The sequence below is a fragment of the Pteropus medius genome, unplaced genomic scaffold (genome assembly GCF_902729225.1).
Source record: "Pteropus medius unplaced genomic scaffold, Ma_sr-lr_union100, whole genome shotgun sequence".
Classification (NCBI taxonomy): domain Eukaryota; kingdom Metazoa; phylum Chordata; class Mammalia; order Chiroptera; family Pteropodidae; genus Pteropus; species Pteropus medius.
Window position 1 is genome coordinate 33,090,064 of NW_024351730.1, and position 21,883 is coordinate 33,111,946.

A 21,883-nucleotide genomic window follows, 5' to 3' on the forward strand; every position below is an offset into this window, starting at 1 on the left:
TGCTACTCAATCTTTTTTTTTTCTTTTTTCATTTCTATTTTCATGAAATATTTTTTTCCATTTTTTTTCAGTCCGTGTGAGAGCCATGTTCTTTACAAACTCTCTCACTAGTCATGCTGTACTAGCCTTATTACCAAGATGTCACTGGACTCATCCACCATGACTTCCATTACACTGTAAGAACAGCGTGGACTGTAGCACTGGATTTTCCTTTGTAGTCTGGCAGAAATTCACTGTTATTGTATGAGATGTACCACAGAAACTTGTTCTTCTATTATTAGACTGTTGTGATTTTTTTAAAAAATGAATGCTCATAAAGCAAATGCTTTGACAAAAATTCCATAGTTTACGTGCTTCTAGTGTTTAGATTTCTTGACAAATGATCCTTTACTGTACTTCTACAACTAATGAAATAATATTTATTTTACATGTGATATTCTGGTGCTTTACCTGTTATTATACATTTTTAAATTTAATTATCACAATGAATCAATGAGATACTATTATTTTCTTTATTGTGAATTAAGAAATTGAGATTCAAAGGGGAAAAAAATTTGTCTTCCTTTTCCCCTTTAACCAAAGGATAATGACTTTGGGTATTAAATTTCAAACTGTGTAACTCCAGAATCACTTCCTTTCCACAATAGCACACTATTTCTCTAGACTCATTCAGGTTCCTTTTCTCCTTTTGACATAATCCTGTATGGTAGAACTAGTGTATGTGTGTGCATGTGTGTGTGTGTGTCTGTGGTTGCACACTCACATGTTGGTATATATTTTGTGCAGTAAATCAGTCAGAGTTCCAGCAGGTAGCAGATAGCTTGCTCGCTTAAAAGAGTTAAATCGAAAAGAATGAAGTAAAGAAATTACCTACAGAGATATGGGCAGGGCTAAGGATCCCAAAAGGAGGGTAAGGTGTCCAGGGACTAGCAATAGTGAGACATGTTTGTCATTCTTAGATCTGAGGCTCCAAGGGAGAGAATTTTGTTACCAGAGCCTACCGAGATGCTGAGCAACCTGCTTATGTAGTTTATTTGTTCTTTATGGACTTGCTTACAGATGATCTCATACATTACTTCCATGTAATAATGGAATGATGCTATACAAGTCCAACTTTATAATTTGTGAAATGGGTAACATGTCTTTCTTACAGCTACCCAAGATGAGGATTTTCTTTAAGGACATTGTAGAGACATTCTGGACATTCTGATTCTTTGCCAAAACCTTGTTTGGATGGGTAAGGCTTTAAGTTTACCTTTTTTTTTTTTTTCCTTTTTTTTAAAGCCCTCCATAACTTACTTATGACACATTTCCTCTTCTTAAGAAGATTATCTGGAGCTCATGGCAACCAATCCAGAATCTTCTTTGAGGATCTATTTCCTGGGGCCATGCCCAGTACTAATCACTATGTCAGTTGATGTTCAAGGAGGAAAGAGATGGCATCCTTAAAAAGATGCAGCCGAAGAGATCTCAATGAAAGGATTGTTTAGAGGTATGGGCAGGGTAAAATACAAAAGGGATATTGTTAGGTTTTTGCAACAGTAAGAAGTTGCTACCACTCATAAACCTAAAGCGTCATGAAGAGGGGATAGTATGGGCAAGCCTGGGAAGACGTTCTGACAATCACTGCCGAAACCACAGCAAGATAGAGGGAGCAGGCAGATTAACACCCTGACTTCTCTCTCATCCCACCATCTGATCTCCTGGTAGGCTGTTCTATTTATCAAAACCAGATGGAAAAGAAGCAAGGAGGATGCAAAGACTATATCAACAGATAACTCATCCAGGTAAAAGGAAATGGAGAATATGGCTGCCTGAAATAGTTTGCTAAAGCAAAACTTTCATTATATATATTATACATTTATTATATATAAAAATGATATGGATCATATTTTAGTCACTCTCAAATTACTAAACCTATTTATATTTTCATCAAAGTTCATTAAAGTTTTCTGGTTAAAAATCTGCAATATTGATAGAGCAATACAATCTTGAAGGATGATAAAGAATGAAGAGGTGAGAGAAAGGAAATAGATATTCTAAAACTCTAGGGAAACATGTATTTTAAAATGAGATTTAATCAAGCTACCACTCTGAATTAAATAGTCTGATTATAACTTGACTTTTTTTTTAAATGTATTTATTTTAATTAGTATACAGTACATTGGTTAGACATCTATACAGTTCGTAAAACGATCCCTGCAGTTGCTCCCTCCCTCCACTGACCCTCCATCTAGCCAACGTATTAATGCTAACTGCATTCCCTATGCTATGCTCCCCATCTTCGTGACCATCCACCAGCTACTTCTTTAACCCTTCACCCCATTCTCCCAGCCTCCCAAATCCCCCTCCCCTCTGTCTATCACCAAATTGTCCACTATATTTGTGAATCTGTTTTTGATTAGTTTGTGCTTTTTATTCCTTAGATTTCACATATAAGTGAAATCATATAATGTTATCTTTCTCTGTCTGACTTAAATATCTTCTAGGTCCATCAAAGCCATATCTTTTTCCATATCCTTTCTTTTCATACATTGGGGTCTTGTTTTCTTATCCTTTCAGCACTCTATCTTTTGGTTGGAGCACTTAATTCTTTTCCATTTAAGATACTTATTGATAGGAATGTAGTTGTTAACATTCATTATTCCTGTTTTTGATACATGTTTTTTCTTCTTAAAAAAGTCACTCCAACAGTTCCTATAATACTGGCTAGGTGGTAATAAATTCCTTTAGCTTATTTTTTGTCTGGGAAGCTCTTTATCTGTCCTTCAACTCTAAATGATAGCTTTGCTGGATAAATTATTCTTGGTTATATATCCTGGATCTTCATCCTGTAGAATATTTTTTGCCAAGCCCTTCTGTCCTGCATAGTTTCTTTTGAGAAATTAGCTGCCAGGCTTATGGGTGTTTCCTTATAAGTAACTATCTGTTTTTCTCTTGCTACTTTTAATATCCTTTTTAAAAAATATTTATTTAACCTTTGGCATTTTAATTATGATATGTCTTGGTGTGGGCCTCTTTGGATCCCTGATTTTTGGAATTCTCTGAGCTTCCTGGGGTTTTATATCCATTTCTTTCACCAGATTATAGAAGTTTTCTATCACTATTTCTTCAAACAGGCTGTTCAACATCTTGATTTTTTCTTCAGTTACGTTGATCAGACAGATATTTGGATCCTTAATTGTGTCCCATATTCTCCTTAAGTTATTTTTAAAGTTTTTGCCTCTCATCTCTTGCTGTTCTGATCACGTGTCCTTGGCTTTCCTGTTCTCTAGATAAGGCATTTGATCCTCTTTTTTATTCACTTTGTTTATTCCTTTGTTTATTCCATTTAATATACTTCTCGTTTCAGATAATGTGTTCTTCATTTCAGACTGGTTCCTTTTTATAATTTCCATTTCTATTTTTGTTTTTTATCTCTTTGTTGAAGTTCTCTATATTCCTAAAAGTTCATTGAGCATCTTTATAACCAGTGTTTCAAACTCTGCATCTGTTAGGTTACTTGACTCGTTATATCTGGATTTCTGTTCTGTTCTCTCATATGGCTTCTGCTTCTTTGTCTCCCCATTTTGGCTGTCTTTCCATGTCTGTTTCTATGTACTAAGCAAAGTTCCTAAGTCTCCCAGTCTTATTAGTGTGGATTTGTGAAGTAGGTGTCTGTCCAGTGGCACAGTGCTGAGAGGGGTTCAGCTGCAGGCTAAATTTAGCCCAAGCCTCTGCCCCTCTGGGGCCACCTATAAAGATTCAGCAAGCAATCCACAGATGCTTTGCTTATAGTTGCCTCAGAAGGTCACACCAGAAACCGAGGCCAGCTGCCTCCAGTGTGAGTCTAGGCGCTGCTCAACAAGGAGCACCTGACTCCTGGATGTGGCTTGAGTGGGGCCGCGAGCTGGGGGAGGCAGGGTTTCAGGGAATCCTCTGGGCAGAGTGACCTCTGTTATCCAGTTTGATGACATCACGGCTATGGTGGCACTGTGTCCGGCACACTGTTATGGGGGAGGGTTCAATAGGGAACAATGGATACCGCCGGCACTTCTGTACCAAGTGTCTCACCTCGGTCCTCACTCTGACAACGTCTCCCTGTAAGTCCCTAGTGCCTCCTCTGTGCAGCCTAATCGGCACTGATGCTCAGAGCGAACAGGTCCGTCATTGCGAAAATCTGCTTGCAGACACAGCCCCTTTAAGAGGTGTCTGCCACTGCTGTTGCTGCTGCCGCAGCCTCCGTCTCAGTCGCCGGAGACTGTGCAGTCCCGTGTCCTCGCCTCTTCCTACCTTCTGCCATTGCAGGGTGATTTCTTGCATTTCTCTCTAGTTGTATGGCTTGTTCATATAGATCCCAGGTGATTTTTTTCTTGCTGCTGCTCCTTGTTTCCATCACAACTTTGATTTGGTTACCAGAGGGATGAACAGAGCCTCTATCTACGTCATTTTTTTCATTTTTCACAAATTCTTGACTATTATCTATTATTACCAGGCTAGCTACATTGATCAAAAAACAATTATTATGAAGGCAGATCTTTTTAAAAGAGAAGTAAGAAATTCCCTAGGTATAGTCTCGAAACACCTGTTGACTTAATTAGAGAAGAAATACTTTAAGGATGAATTCTTTTCTTGGTGGTCTTTTCAAAAGATGGTAATCAAAGGTTGGAAAGAATGGATCAAAGCTATAAGACCATCATGTCCTGTGCCACTTCTACATATTCCGCAATAGGGCTATTCCAACCTCAGGTGCTGTTTTCTAGGCAATCTAGTCCAAGACATTAGTCTTCAGTGAACGCAGAGTCAGTTCTGAGGAGCCGCAGCTACGGTCACTCTTTCCAGAGGAAGCTTGATCTCACGGGATCTTGTGGGTGGTCTCACGGGATCTCTCAAGATATTGGGAGTTCTTATGGCGCAGTCCAGGGGATTCCTTGATGCTTGAAATTGTCAGGGGATTCCTTGATGCTTGACATTGTGTGGCAAAAGGTCATCTACAACTTGACATTTTTACTTTAACTTCCTTAAAGAGAAAGCTCAGGAGAACATTTGCATATAAGTAATTACTTGAAAATAATGTTTTGATAAGTGTAAATGAATATAAAACAACTTGAAAGGTTTCACATTGCACTTAGAATGCTCATGTGTTCAAGAGAGTTAAGATATACCCGTTGGGGGAAAAACATGTTTTGAATTTGTTTCATGTTTAGAAAACACTTCAAGAAGGTCTCCCTCTCTAATCTAACAAAACCACTTGAAACAATAGTAGTTATAAGAGTTTATTGCAAGTACCTCTTTAAGTCTCTCTTTTAAATATAGAACCACGCTGTTTTCCTTTAACCTTGACTGATACGTTTTGATGTTGTGGAGAGAAAGATTAATTTGGAAAAGATTAAAGAGGAAATGTATATCTGGGGTAGCCAAGGGTTTCAGATAGATGTAGAGAGCATAAACTTCTCTTTCATATTTCCGCTTTGTACTTCTACTTTATAAATATAAAAATTACTTTATACCTATAAACAAATAATATCTATAAAAAGGATAGATCAGTCAGAAAACTCATAATTTGCATTTTTTAAATCATCCAAAACTTTAATATTTGTGGAATAATTTGAAACACTGACATTATCTCACCCAGTCATAAAATAAAAACACTGAGCATAAAACTGTGTACTATTAGAAACTCTGGCAAACCTGGTTTCACTTTCCTCCCTTCTTCCGAGATAACCAAATCCTAAAACTCGATTAAAACTTTTTACATATTCTAACTGCCTAACCACTTCTACCATTGTATCAAAGGCTAGTCCTTTGCATTTTTAGTTTATTTACAGACATTTTCACATATTATCTGTCCATACAAGTTTTTACAACTTTTAATGAAAATCTTGGTTGAGAAAGGATAACAAAAACAACACTAAAGTGTAAAATGTTTTTATTAAAGTGTATTTCATATGGAGTAAATTCACATATGGTAAGCATACAGTTTGATGAAATTTGACAAATATGTTTATATATGTAACCCACACCACCCTTCAGATAGAGCATTTTTCCATTACCCCAGAAAGCTCTCTTATGCCCCTTCTCAGTCAATTGTCAATTAACCATCCCCACCCCAAGAGGCAGTTGCCGTTCTGATTTCTATCTTTATAAGTTAGTTTTGCCTATTTTAGAAATTCATATGAATAGAATCACACAATGTACTCTTATGTATTTTTTACTCAGTATATGTTTTTGAAATTTATCTACATTCTTGCATATTTGGTAGTAAATTCCTTTTTATTGCTAAGCAGTATTCAACTGTATGAATATTTTGCTATGTGTTTATCTTTTTCTGTTGTTGGATATTTGGGTTGTTTTCATATTTTTGTTATTATGAATGAAGCATAAGTACAAATAGCTTTTGGACACATACACTGGTATGCTGTAGCTGGCTCTCATTGGCTCACTAGAATTTAATAGTGTGCATCTCTTCCAAACCCTGTGTTCAGAGATGTTATGTTGGTAGCTTATGTGGCAGGAGTATGTACCCAACAGAAATTGATAATGCTACAAATTAGGACTTTTACACATTTAAAAATTTTATTAATTAGTTAATTTTTGTTAGAGCTGCTGGTTAAACATTTACCTGCATATTACTGGATATGTTTTCTTTTTTGGGGTAGACACCTAGGAGTGGAATTGCTAAATTATATGTTCATCTTTATAAGTTGATAATTTTTCAAAGTGTTTGTATGATTTTATACTCTCTCCAGCAATGTATGAGAGTTATAATCATTCCACATGCATACCACCTTTTGGTGATGTCACTCTGGTGGGTGTATAGTGGTATCTCGTGATTTTAATTTGCAATTTACCAATGACTATTACATTGAGCACTTTTTCTGTGCAGATTGACCAGCATATATCAACTTTTGTCAACTCTTTGTTCAAGTCCTTTGCCCATTAATTTTATGGAATTGTTTGTTATGGGATTGTAATATATATGATATATATACTGGATACAAACCCTTATCTGATATATGTGTTATGAATATTTTCTTATCTTTTCTTATTCTAACACTATCTTTTGATGATAGTAAGTCAGTCTTGAAATCAAGTAGTATGAGTTCTTCAATTTTGTTCTCCTGTTACAGGATTGTTTGAACTATTCCAGATCATTTATATTTTCATATATAATTTATAATCAGCTGGGATTTTGGGATTGCATTGAGTCTATAGGTCAATTTGAGGAGTTTAGACACCAACACCATGCACTTGCTTGACATCTGCATTTTGTAATACACAAACATGGCATATCCCTTTGATTTTTAAGAACTTTAATTTCTCTCAGCAGTGTTTCATAGTTTTTAGCCAAGAAGTTTTCCTTTTTTCTTTTGAAATTTTAAACGTTACATTTATTATTGATATTTTTTAAGAGAAAAGTGATCCTGAATTTTCTTAAAAAAATTTTTTTGTAACAAGTAAAGTGAGAATATAAAGTTTATTTTTCTTTAGTCTTCTTTTAATTAATTGTTTCAATAACATATATTATCTAGACTTACCAAATCAACTATATAATCTCATTTTTCTATTTTTATCAATTTGTTATCTGAAAATTGAGATAATATCAGAAAATATTCACTTGTTGAATGAATGAAAGAATAATGATTAATGAAAATGACTTGAATATATATATTTCATAGAGAATTTGTAAAGAAGTAAAAGATTTAAAAAAATTAAGTCATATATAACTGGTATATTAAATAGTAAATACTTTTGAAATAGAGAATGGTATGAAGATATAAAAATATTTTAATAGATTAAAATAATAATTTAAATCTAATAAAGGAGATATCTATCAGTCTAAATATGAAATTCTACGCTCAAGTTAAAAATTGTTATATAAATGCAGACCTAAGTATATTAATATTGTTAGAAGTTTGTTAATGGTGGCCACATATAAATGTGCTGTGTTAACTTAAACTTTTCACGAATACCTAGCCCATATGAGTAGAAGACATTTCCAATAAAAGAAGAGGTATTCCTTGTGAATTCTGCATTGGCATACTGTGTTAAAACATGAAAACTACTTTTTAAGAGGAGTATCAATTGTATTCTGATGATAAATAAGTTAATGGAAAACATCTGAAAACTCTTACATGAGAATAAGTTGGAGGTCTAGAGGGAAAGCTTGTACAGTGGATACATGAATTTGAATACTTTAATAAGTGTTATGTGGAACCAGATCAAGTTTAATTTCCTCTGTAAGTCAGAACCACCAAACTTTTAAAGAATAGTTTCAGTTCAACCAAAGTTTTTTTTTTTTAGCCAAATAAATAATCTAAAGATGATAAAGCCTCAGTCATAACCAGTGGAAGAGCTTCTTGATTAGAGTGGGAGGCTTAACTCTGTCAGTCATTCATTTGCCAATGATTTATTAAGTATTTACAATGCGCTAGATACTGGAAAAAAAATTTAAAAGATCACTGATTATTATTGGTATGTGACTCTAGATTTTAATCTATTAAAAATGTTTCTTACAGCCATTTAATACATATAAATTTTATAATAAACTGGTGATATAAAATGTTACACATATAAAATAGTGTTGAGCTTATTTATGTTTTCTCCTAGGAGTTTTATGATTTCAGGTCTTACATTTAAGTCTTTAATTCACTTTGAGTTAATTTTTGTGAATTGTATAAAATAGGGGTCCAGTTTTATCCTATTTCATGTAGATATCCAGTTTTCCCAATATCATTTATTGAAGGACTATTCTTTCTCCATCTTGTGTTTTGGGGCCTTTGTAAAAAATTAATTGACCATATATGTGTGGGTTTATTTCTAGGCTCTCTCTTCTGTTCCGTTGATCTATGTGTCTGTTTTTATGCTAATATCATACTGTTTTGATTACTATATCTTTGAAATATAGTTTGAAATCAGGAAATGTGATGCCACAGGCTTTGTTCTTTCAAAGTTTGCTTTGGTTATTTGGAGTCTTTTATGGTTTCATACAAATTTTAGGATTGTTTGTCCCATTTTTGTGAAAAAATGCAATTAAAATTTTGATAGGAATTGCATTGAATCTGTAGATCACTTTGGGTAGTTTTTTACAATATTAATTTTTCTAATCCATGAGCACAGAATATCTTTCCACTTATTTTCATCTTCAATTTCTTTCTTCAATATCTTACAGGTTTCAGTACACAGATCTTTCATATTCTTTGTTAAATATATTCTCAAATATTTTATTATTTTTGATGCTATTATAAATGATGTACTTTATCTGACATTAATATAGCTATTCCAGCTTATGAGTAATGTTTCGTGGTATCTTTTTTCATGGTATCTTTTTTCCTACCCTTTTACTTTTAACCTACTTATTTCTTCCTATTTGAAAAGAATTGCTTAAAAACAGCATGTACTTGGATTTTCCTTCCCTGCCTTCTAATTGATTGTTTAGTACCTTTACATTTAATATAATTTTTGATATGGTTAGCTTTACGTCTATCATTTTATTATTTGTTTTCTATTTCCCCCACGTATCCTTTTTTTTTTTTCTTCTTTTCCTGCCTTAAGTTATTTCTTAGCATTATATTTATCTCTTCTTTTGGTTTGTTATCTTATCGTTTTATTTCTGTGGTGGTTCCTTTAGTGGTTACAATATACATCCTTAACCTATTACAGTATACCTTAAATTGATAGTATAACATTTCATATATAATGTAAAAACCATATATAAATATACTTCCATTTGCCTTCTTCTCTCCTTGGTACTATTTATCATATATCTTATTCTATATGTTATAAATTCCACAAAACATCACTTATGTTTCAAATCAATTACTTTTTTAAGTTCCTATATTTATTTATTTATTTATTTATTTATTTATTTATTTATTTATTTAACTTATTGGGGAGACATTGGTTAATAAAATTATATAGGTTTCAAGTGTACAGTTCAATAATATATCATATGTATATTGCATTGTGTGTTCATCACCCAAAGTTAAATTTCCTTCTGTCACCATATATTTGACTCCCTTTACCCTTATTTACCTCACCTACCTTCCCTCTGGTAACCATTAAACTGTTGTTCATGTCCATTAGTCTCTGTTTGCTTGTCTTGTTTGTTTGTTACTTTCAGTTTTATATCCCACATGTGAATGAAATCATGATTCTCGACTTTTTCTGTCTGACTTACTTTGCTTAGCATGATAATCTCAAGATCTATCCATGTTGTCACACATAGCAGTATTTCGTCTTTTCTTATGGCTGAGTAATATTTTATTATAAACTGGTGATATAAAATGTTACACATATAAAATAGTGTTGAGCTTATATTATTACATTATCCAATCATCTATCGAAGGGCACTTCAGTTGTTTCCATGTCTTGGCTGCCACGAATAATGCTGCAGTGAACATTGGGGTGCATATATCTTTATGGATATATGTTTTCAAAATTTCGGAGTAGATACCCAGAGAAGGGATTGCTGGATCATATGGTAATTCTCAGTTTTTTGAGGAAACTCCATACTATCTTACATAGTGGCTATAAAAATTTACATTCCCACCAGCAGTATATGAGGTTTCTTTTTTCCTCACATCCTCTACAACACTTGCTATTACTTGTCCTGTTGATGAGAGCCATTCTAATCAACAGGACAAGCAATAACAAGTGTAGAGGGTGTGAGGCAGTATCTCATCGTGGTTTTGATTTGCATTTCCCTAATAGCTAGTGAAGCTAGTTGAGCACCTTTTTATGTGTTTGTTGGCCATTTATATGTCTTCTTGGTAGAAATGTCTGTTTGGGTCTTCTGCCCATTTTTTAATTGGATTTTTTTTTTATTATTGTTGAGTTGTATGAGTTCTTTGTGTATTTTGGATATTAGCCCTTATGAGAGGTGTTGCTTGCAAATATGTTCTACAATTTAATTGGCTGCCTCTTTGTCTTGTTGATGGTTTGTTTGCTGTGCAGAAGCTTTTTAGTTTGATATAGTCCCATTCGTTTATTTTTGCTTTTACTTCCCTTGACTTTGAGGTTGAATTCATAAAATCCTCTCTAAATCCAAGGTTCATGAGTTTAGTACCTATGTTTTCTTTTATGCAATTTATTGTTCCATGTCTTTGATCCATTTTGAGTTAATTTTGGTGTATGGTGACAAATAGTAGTCTAGTTTCATTCTTTGTATGTGGCTTTCTAGTTTTTTCAGCATCATTCACTGAAGAGGCTTTCTTTTCTCCATTGTACGTTTTTGGCTCCTTTGTCAAAAATTATTTGCCCATGTATATATATGGTGGTTTATTTCTGAGCTCTCAATTCTGTTTTTCTGCCAATACCATGCTGTTTTGATTATTGTCACTTTGTAGTATAATTTGAAGTCAGGCAGAGCAATACTTTTGGCTTCCTCCCCCCCCCACCCCCAGGATTGCTTTGGCTATTTGAGATCATTTGTGATTCTATACAAATTTGATAATTTTTTGTTTTATTTCATTAAAAACTGCTGTTGGGATTTCGATGGGGATTGCATTCAATCTGTATATTGCTTTGGTTAATAAGGTCATTTTAACTCTGTTGATTATTGCAATCCGTGACTATGGAATATCTTTTTATTTGTTGTGTCTTTTTCAAGTTCTTTTAATAACGTCTTATAGTTTTCAAAGAATAGATCCTTCACATTCTTTGTTAGGTTTATCCTGGGTATTTTATTCTTTTTGTTGAAATTACAAAAATATTTTTTTAAATTTCTTTTTTCTGAAAATTCGTTGTTAGTGTATAGAAATGTTATGGATTTTTGTTCATTGATTTTATGTCCCGAACTTTATTATATTTGTTTATTATTTTGAATAGCTTTTTAGTGGAGTCTTTAGGGTTTTTTACATAGAGAATCATATCATTTGCTTAAACTGATATTTTGACTTCTTCATTCCCAATTTGGATGCCTTTTATTTCTTTCTCTTGACTGATTGTTCTAACTAGGACTTCCAACACTATATTGAGTAAGAGTGGTGGTCAATTACATTTTAAGAAAAACTTAAGTAGCAAAATATCTAGTGTTTTTTAATCATTCATGTAGATTTTCATTTCTACCTGGTATAATTTCTCTTCAATCTGAATCAATTTAACATTTCTTGTAGTGCAAGTCATCATTTTTGTTACCTGAAAATATCTTTATTGGTTTAAGTTTTGAAAAAATCATTTGCTTAATTTAACTTCTAAATTTGTAGTTAACTTCTTCCATAACATTTCAAAACTACCATTCCATTGTTTTCTAGCTTGTATTGTTTCTGATGAGAATGCAGTGGTTATTCTATTGTTACTTTTCTGTATTTAATATGTCTTCTTCTTCTGGATGTTTTGAAAATTTTATTTTTAATTTGGCTTAAAGCAATTGTACTATGGTATGCCTAGATGTGGTTTTCTTTGTGTTTATTCTGTTTGTGGTTCATTCTTCCATTATAGCCAGAAAGAAAAATCAAAATTTTCAAAACTAAGTTTTTAAATGTTCATTTTTTTGCTGGGGAGATGAACAGATGTCCTCATGGATATTAATAATTGGTGATGGAGAATGTTCTCTGTGGGTATTTATTTTTCATTAAATTTGGATTTTTTTTAAATTGCTGTTTCACATTATTTTTACTGCACACATCTCTCTTCTTCTGGGACTTCTATTTCACATTTATTAGATGACTTTATAATATTCTACAGGTCATTGAAGTGCTGTTCATTTTTTTGTCAGTCTTTTCTTTTTCTGTGCTTCAGTTTGCATAGCTTCTATTTATCTGTCTCCAAGAACTTTTTTTTTGCTGTATCCAAACTGCCGTTAAGCCAAATTCAGCAAGTTTTTAAAAAAATTTAATATTTTTAGTTCTACAATTTTTATTTACTTTCCTTTCTCTCTTTTAGTTTTCATTTACTTGCTGCGATCTTTCATCTGTTCCTTCATTTATTTATCTTTGCCTTTAAATTTTTGACCATATTCATAATAGCTGCCTGAAGTCTTTATCTGCTAACTCCAATATGTCTGTCATTTCTGTTGCCTTTCCCCCTCCTATATTGGTCATATTTTCCCGATTCTTCATATGCGTGGTAATTTTTTATTTTTATTCTGGACAATGGAATATTATATTGTTAAGATTCTGGACTTGTCTTCCTATAAAGACTTGGGTTTTATTCTGGGAGAGAATTGATTTACTTACAGCTCAGCATGTTTCTCCTGAAGCATGGATTTAAGCTTTGTTAAATTAGGTCCAGAGTATCCCTTATGTTAGGACTAGACTAGTTCTACTCCTAAATCATGACTTTCCTGGGGCTTAAGCCCTGGTTGATAGCACTCCATTGTCTCCCAGCACTAGATATTCCCTGGTATATCCATTCATCTCACGGTCCTAACACAGCTGCTCTATAGTAGGCTTCTCAGTTTCACTGCATGCACAGGAGTCCGGTCAAAGACTTAAGAGAACACTAGTGCAGATTTCTGGGGCTTCTTCTCTGCTAAGGTCCCTGATATCTGGAACCCTGAAATGCAAATTCCAGCTGTTTCTATAATCCCAAACTCTGTTTCATATGGCTGGCAAGACTACTGTTTTCTGTTTAGGCTTCATTTCCTTGGGTCACAACTGGACATTGCTCCTAAGTAGCAAACTAGAATGAACACGATGTTTACTTGTCCTTCACGTGTCTTGAGTATCACAGCCCTGAAAAGAACTGCTTCATGTATTTTTTTCCAGTTTCATACTTGTTAATAGTGGGAGAATAAGTCTAACACCTATTTCTTCAATCATGGCTAGACTAAAAGTCAGGATTTTCAACACTCAGTTCCTTTCTTGCTCAGTGATTAAATGTCCTCCAAGACATTAGTTATTTGATGACTGAACAATAACATCCTCTAATCACAAAAGCATATTTATGAGCAGTTTCTCATGCCATGCCTTATATGCTTTACATATATTTTCTTATTTAATCATGCTATTAAATCAATGAAGCATGGATATTCCTATTAAATCCATTTTAGAGATTAAAAAAAATTAGAGTGTAACAAAAACTCACCCAAGAATCTATATTTGATGAATGGTAGGGCCAGGAATTGAACCCAGGATGGTAACTCCAGAGCATATTCTAAAAGATCATGCCAGTTTGATTATTCTTTATTCCTAAGCAAATTGTTTATATAATTAAAGCTGTTCTTCCAATGAAAGTTGCTTATTTACTTTCCATAATGGAAAATGCAGCAATCCCTATTGGCTCACTAACTCTAAAAAGTCTTGTGAATGTATGTAATGGTTCTAAAAACATCTTCGTTATACCTCCAAGTATCCAAGAATAGGGAAACTGAAAGACCTATGTTTTATTTTTTATTTAAAAGGAAAATAAATTGATTTACTTAAACTTGACTAGGAAAGAAGGAAGATCAGTACAGTTTACTATTTGTTAAAAAGTACTAATATGTATTTTTGAAAATTAATCCTTTATTTCTAAGAGCAGTTTTAGTTTCACAGCAAAATACAGCATTCTCTTTCTCTCTCTCCCTCTCTGTCTCATTTTCTAAGAAGCACACACCCAAACCCTAGCCTCTCAATGCATTTAAGATTTTGAAAACAAGAGCGAGGAAGCCATATCCCAAGCCTTCTTCAAGGCAAGAAAGTTGTAAACCTTTATGTACATGAGTAGGGGAAGAGAAAAGGAAAATCATTGGTGAAAACATAGATTCATAACTGAAATTAAAAACCCACTAGAGTTATTTTCCTAAAATCAACTCAGGTCATGCCTTTTCACTGATTATAATTTTCCTTTGTCTCCCCATTCCATCTCCCCAGTCCTCTAATCTTTTAGCGAACACCCTAATTCCCCTTAACTCAGTACCATAACTCTTCAGCAGGGGGACATGCTTCTTGCATTTACAGGCTCATTCATGCCAAGGTTGAAATTTCTCTATTTGCTTTAACACATTTTATGCCTTTTATACTTTCAATTCCTTCAGTTTGATATCTCCTATACGGCCTGCTTTTCAATCTTTCATCATGAAAATTCCTTCCCACTCTTCAAGACTAGTAGAAATGCTGTTTCCCCTGGGAAGCTGCCCCTAGAACTCCGAGAACCTTGGCGGGTACTTCTTAGGTACCCAAGCCCCTACAGTGTGCTCATGCACAACAAAAGTCTTTCAGTACCTGAGACCCCCGTTCCAAGGCTCCACTGTTCTTTGGTCTAAAGTTTACTTAGAATTATACATTGTGAAATGTTTCCTGTGGTTCCCTCTAGGGCAAAATGCTATGGTATTCACAGGTGTATACTTGCCTAACAATGTACTTGGCACAAGAAAGGTGCTCAAAGATGATGTGTTAGATGTTTAAGGCTGCCAACAAATTATTGCAAATTAGATACAAACAGAAATATATTCTGTCAAAGTTCTGGAAGCCAAAAGTCTGAAATTAAGGCACTGCCTCTGAAGGCTGTAGAAGAGAAAACTTGCTTGCCAGTTCCAGCTTCTGGTGGCTCCTGAAATTCCTTGGCATGTGTTTGCATAACTCCAATCTCTGCCTTCATCTTCATATGGCCTCTCCTCTTCTCTCTGTGTGTGTCTTCTGTTCTGTCCCTTTTAAGGACACTTGTCATTGAATTTAGGACCCACCTGAGTAACCCAGGATGATCCCATCTCAAGATCATTGTTTACACCAGCAAAGATCTTTTTTCCAAATAAGATCACATTCACAGGTTCTGGATGAACAGATCTTTTGGAGGAGGCCACAATTCAACCCATTAAAAATGCTTTTCAAATGAATCGGTAAATGAAATGAAACAGAAAAAATGAACTCTATGTATACACATGTTTGCATGCACAAAAGATGAAGACAAGAAATATTGCTTTGTTTTTACATCTTTATCTGTTATCTTCTATTTGTGAATCCACTTTGTAGATAATACATCATGCCTGGTGCTGTTTGCATGTTGACAAAATTCTGTTATGTTAAATAATAAAGCAGTTCAAAAATTGTTTGAAAATTGTTTAAAGATTATTAAATTAAAAGATGCAATTAGGAAAGCTATACAGTAATTCTCACTGTATTTTTTTCTTTTCCGATGTGACATTTTTTCCCCCAAAAATTATGTTTTAAAAATCTGTTTTATGTGTGACTTTCTTTCTCTCTCCTAGAGTTAAAGATATAAATTGAGAGGTTACCACAGAAATAGAACAAGTGTTTTCAAATAGACATTTCTACATCTTACTCTTGGTCCCTCAAAACAAAGTCTACTACTTTAAGAAACAGGTCTCAAAGACTGAGCTGTTTCTTCTTGTGGAGAGTTATATTTGTATTCTCACAAACAGGACAGGTTGGGAAGCTACGGACCTAGAAAAATATAATTAAAAGATCCAGATTTATTTTCTGTTTGGTTTTAATATAGTCATTTTCTCTTTCCACTTTCAATGACTGAAAGATTTAATTTGAGTAATGCCACAGGAATGTGGTTTCAAGGAGGAAAAATGTTCAAGTATCCACCTCCCTGTTCCTTACTTAAAAAAAAAAAAAAAGAATAATTTGCTATAATGTATATTGAAGGGTTTTTGAGATGTTTTCTTCCTTTGCTGGTATTTGTGTCCTTTCTTATTTAAATAAATATATTAAAATGTAAAGATAGTTCTCAAAAGAGGACTTCAAACAAAAACACTGCCACATTTTGTTATGAAAATAAAAAAAATAATGAGTTTAGTTTTTCTTTTGCTGTCAATATAAATATTTTCGATATCATTATCTCCTGAGAATTCATATTGTTTTTTTTTTTTTCTGAGAAGCTCATGGATCTTTATAAATAGAAAATTAGAAACATGGGGCATCTAATTCCAAGCCTTTGCTTTGGGGAGACATGGGCAGCTGGGGCATTAGAATGCTACAGTCAGTTCCTAAGAAGGCAAGAGACTGGGGAAAGGAGGCATACGCAAGTGCCATAGGTATTCTCCCTCGATCAGTTCTGAGCAGGTTTGATGGGCCCCAAATCACCTTCCCTCCTTCCCTGTATCCCCTAAAAATTCTGAGTGGTCCCTTTATAATAGTCCCTTTTTATATAGTTCCTCTTTTTTTTCTTAAGTCTGCCGTGGTTCTCCTATTAAACCCAAGTCACAACCAGTCTGTTTCCACTTCCTCCCCTAGTGTTCATGGCAGACATCACTAACTGATCACGATATTTTTTAAATTGCTGAACTTAGATTTGGTCTCAAACACAAGGCTACACACAACCGTTTGCTTGTTTAGAAATTGTACAAGAGATAAAAATGTTGCCATTTTTGCCCTAATTTGTGAGATGGGATCCTTATAGCCTGCCTAGCTCTTGCCAAACTCCTTCCCTCAGGAGGCTGTATCTTGCTTCCTGTAGTCTCCTGGTACTGATAAGGGTTCTAATAGAATCACAGTGCCACCACCTGTCTGGCTTTGAGTAATTCCTCGTGCCTGGATTTCCCAATACACTGGACTGCTTGCTGGATTGGAGTCCCTACTATAGAGAGGACCGCCTGGATCAGATTTCAGATTACCACACTTTTCAACTACTGTATCCTGGATTCTATTGTCAGGATAAGTCTCCACATCTGTGTGACTTTTTCCTGCCCGCCGGCCTCTGTGTCTTGGCTTCCACTATATTTGCAGTAACTGGAATTCCTGAGACCCAGACACATTTTGTTCTGAGAGAATTCCTGCTGAAACACCCAAAGATCAGGTCCAGTTGTTTTATTTATAATATTCATTTTTGTTAGGATTAGCACAGTAATTCTTATGTTCCTAGCACATAATAAGCATATTCAATAAATATTAGCATCTGTAAGCTCTGTTATCATCATAATCATCATCACTTCTATTAAAATCTCCATCACAATTCCAGAAAGGCTTCTTCTGAAATAATTAGGAACAGACTTCAAGTCTCAGCTACCTCTGGCCACAAATGGACCTAGGGACAACCATACCTAACAATTATTCAGATTGGAGCCTGTAGCAAACAATAATGAGAGCTGCCATTTACTGAGCTCTTTCTATATGCCAAGCATTTTCCACATATCATCCCGCTTACCCTCCACAGCAACCCAGTTGGGTGAGAATTATAACTCCCATTTTATTGATGAGAAAATAGAGAGTTGGAGAATCCCACCTCCAACAAAAATGGTAGAGAGTAAAAGCAAAATTAAACCCAGACCTCCTTAACTTGAAACTCCTTTTATCCCTGAACCTGTTACTTCTCAACAAACAGCCTGTGTCCTGGAAGCAGGGCTTTATTTCTGGGATCCCAGCTAATCAAGTCTTATCTTGTGTCCTGTATGTTTCCTGCTCAGCCTTACATTAGGTAGTCCCTGAAACTTTCCTCTTACAACCTTACCTCTGATTCCTTCTTTCTGCTCTTCTAACCTGTCAGCCAGACTCCTAGGCCTGTTGTTCTTAGCCACTTTGGTTCCATTGTTGACACGATCATCCCTAAAGGTCTAAATCAGGTTTAAAATCTCCATCTTCAAAGATTTAGTATGATAGCTGAAGGAAACTGGACTTTGGGTGTTAGACGCAAATTAAAAAAAAAAATTTAGACTTCTTAGACTGTTCCATCTCACATTCAAGTTGTTTTATTCCCTCCTCCAAATTCCTTTTACTCTCCTATTACTCTGCACCCATTGCAACACAATTATTATTATTATTATTATTATTATTATTATTGGCGAGGCAACCCTTGGTTGACAGATTGTAAGGAACTTGACAGCTTACAATCCCTTGTTTTATTTATCTATTTATTTATTTATTTATTCATTCATTCATTCATTCATTCATTTTTACACCTACAGCACCTGGTCTTCCTAGGTGGTCTCCCATCCAAGTACTAACCAGGCCCAACCCTGCTTAGCTTCTGAGATCAGACAGAACCGGGCTCGTTCAGGGTGGCATGGCCGTAGACCCACAATTATTATTCTTAATTATTCTCTGTTTCAAGTACTCATTCATTTATTTATTCAACTACTACATATTTGAGTACATATTATAAATAAAACACTGAATTAGGCAATGTATATAGAGATGTGGAGATAAATAAACTATTTGAAATGGCTTAAAATTTTCATAAGGCAAATAAGAAATATACACAAATATCTACACTACTGTATTGAATAACAAAAGCACTATGAGAAATAGAGCTAAAAGAATTCAGACAAGGGAAGAATTACATCTACCTAGAAGCGAATGAGGAAGAAATAATGATTCTATTGAACTGAGGCAGAAGATTTTGACAGGAGGTATTGAGAGGAAGGGTGTCATAAGCACAGGTGCTGCCCGAACACAGTCATGGAGTTTTCTGAGGGCACTGTCAAGGAGTAACAAGAAGCTGCGGCCTTTAGAGAATATCAAGGACAGTCGCAGGGTTAAGGTACATGATGGAGGTCCTTAAATACTGTGGGAGGTTGTAATGATGTTGTTGGGTAGGTAACAGAGGAATCATTGGAGGTTTTTGAAATGATACAATTAGGTCTTTGTCTTGCATCCCACCCCGCATCAGCTCCCCAGTTACACAGCAAGTCCATTGAAGTTTGAACCATGTTTTTACGCTTTAAGATTTCCTCAGGATCCAGCACAAACCTGGACATGAAAAGTATTTAATAAATAGCCAGATGGTGACAAAGAAGCAAATTATATATGATAGTTCTGTTATATATTTTGCTATTTATTAACTTTCATGTTTATTGGAATTAAAAGTTTTTAAATTGCAAAGTAGCCTAATTTGACAGCATAATATTTTTTTAAAAAATAGCTCTTTCCTCTGAATCAGTACTAATCTAAAGATAATATAATAAGTGTTAATTTCATCTTCAAAAATTTATTATTACAAGAGAGGTCTAGATGAATGATATATAAAAATGTGACTTTAATATTTATTATATTAATCTCTTTTTTTCCATTATGGATTTAAAAACTTTGTGTTTATATAAATATTTTTCTCAAATCTTGTCAGGTACCTGAAAAGTCTTTTTTTAGTCATTTTTTCTTTTCTTTAAAAAGTGTGATTCAATCACTTCGCACATTCATTTTTAATGTTAGAAAAAAATCAACGGGAGAGGATGTTTTTGCAAAGCCAAATCATCAGAAGTGGCAGTTTAGACATGACCGGAAGGTCCAGGAAAACCAACGATTCACTCTCTTAACTCCTGGCATGAATGTCTGTAGAAGCATCCAGGCTGTTCAGACCATGAAAACAAACCAACAAAAAAGCCTTCTATTTCCTCCCAGGATTCCCTCATTGGAACTACGTACATCTTTCCAAAGCCAAGAATAAGATGCTGAAAGACAAAAAAGATTTAGCTATTACTTCCTTCTAACAAGTTGCTTTGTAGAAGGCACTTTTTTTTTTTTTTGAGTGGGAAAGGTACTTTAATTGCAGATTTTGTGGAGAAGTGAAGAGTGTTGATGTCATTTATTTGATCTGTGACTCTATGGGTCAGCCTCTGATTATTTTGATGGAGAGGCAGTACGGAAAATGCTCCACTTGCTGTAGAAGGGGGTTGCATGTTTATAATTTTTCCTACCTGAAGTAAAAATGTACCTTTCTTGGACTAAATTTTTTACTATTAGTCAGTTGTAAAATGTGCATCAGGTAAAATGGATTTCTGCCCAGATAATACTTCAGAACTAACGAGTAATTATAGAGATGTTTGGAACATTTATTTATAACTATGGAACTTTTCTTCATAAAAACTCAAAGATCCCTTGGGAGAAGTTGATGAGATGTTTGGATCTACTTTATTGACCAATAAGATTTTGCAGGTTGTGATATTTGCAAATATATTCTTTTTTTTAGGGAGGAACTCTGTGTTTATTTTTTAAATGTCACTAATATTTCTTGCTTCTTTTCATTTGTCCAATTATCTTTATTGCTTGTACAGGGAAGTACTGTGTATACAGAGTTTTCTCTATTTGAGAAATTGTTTGGTCTGCTCTTTTGGGAAAATAATTACACAGTGTCCAATAAAGATATTAACACTGGTGGCATCAAGGCCTGTAGCAATGCAGGGTCAGGAGAGATTTGTTTAAGCTGAACTCTTTGCATAAAAGACTATTTTTTTCCCCAATGTTCAGAAAGAACTATAGTTGCAAAGTGAGTCAACATCCTGCAACATCCCACAATGTATGAGGCCCGAGAAATTATATTTTTCTTGTATGTGGTACTGTCTATAGTGTCTCCCTTCTTTCTAAATCTGCTCTTCCCAGACGGAGTTGGTCTAGAAGTTGTTTGTACTGAGTGGTTTTGGGAGGGGGGGGCAGGGTTGTTAAGAATAGCAAGTACAAGTACATTATTATTATTTTCAGCCCTCTCTTCAAAAACTGCCACACACTGTATGCATTTACTTTTATGAAGTAAAAATGGTAATTCCCGGCAGAACTATATTGTGGAGGATGGGAAACAGATGCTTTGGTCAGTCTCAGGGAATTACTATAACATAACATGTAAACACAAAGGAACGAGAAAGTAATTGTATAGCACTTTGACTTTAATGAGCTGATTGACCAGATGGCACGTGCACACCTTGTTTCAACAGTATTTTGCTAATACTAGGTTGACCTGATTTCCTACAGCTAAGAGGAGTCAGGGATCATTTTAATATAACTGATTTATCCTGATCTTGTGTTTTGAGTCTACAATTTGGTGGGGAGATTGGTATCAAGGGGAGATATCTTTTAATTTAGTTAGAAAAAAGCAAAGTCTTGAAGGAATAACCGAATAATAACAAAATTGTCAGATTGCAACTGTGCCCCTATGCCAAGCCCGCTCCTTTGTCATCCCTCCACCCTGTCCCAAGGCTTTAGGCCTAGTTGCACCTCAGCTTTTTTCCACAACTTGCTTAAGATTCTAACTGTAAGACTAGATAAGTTTGCATCATGTTCTTGAATCAACAACCTGTGACCTGTCACTC

The 21,883-nt window shown here is 34.5% G+C and overlaps 1 pseudogene; it reads right to left on the reverse strand.

The window, feature by feature from the left end:
* Nucleotides 1-18,760: 18,760 nt before the first annotated feature.
* LOC120588394 (uncharacterized) lies at nt 18,761-18,879 on the reverse strand (annotated as a pseudogene).
* Between the last annotated feature and the right edge of the window lie 3,004 nt (nt 18,880-21,883).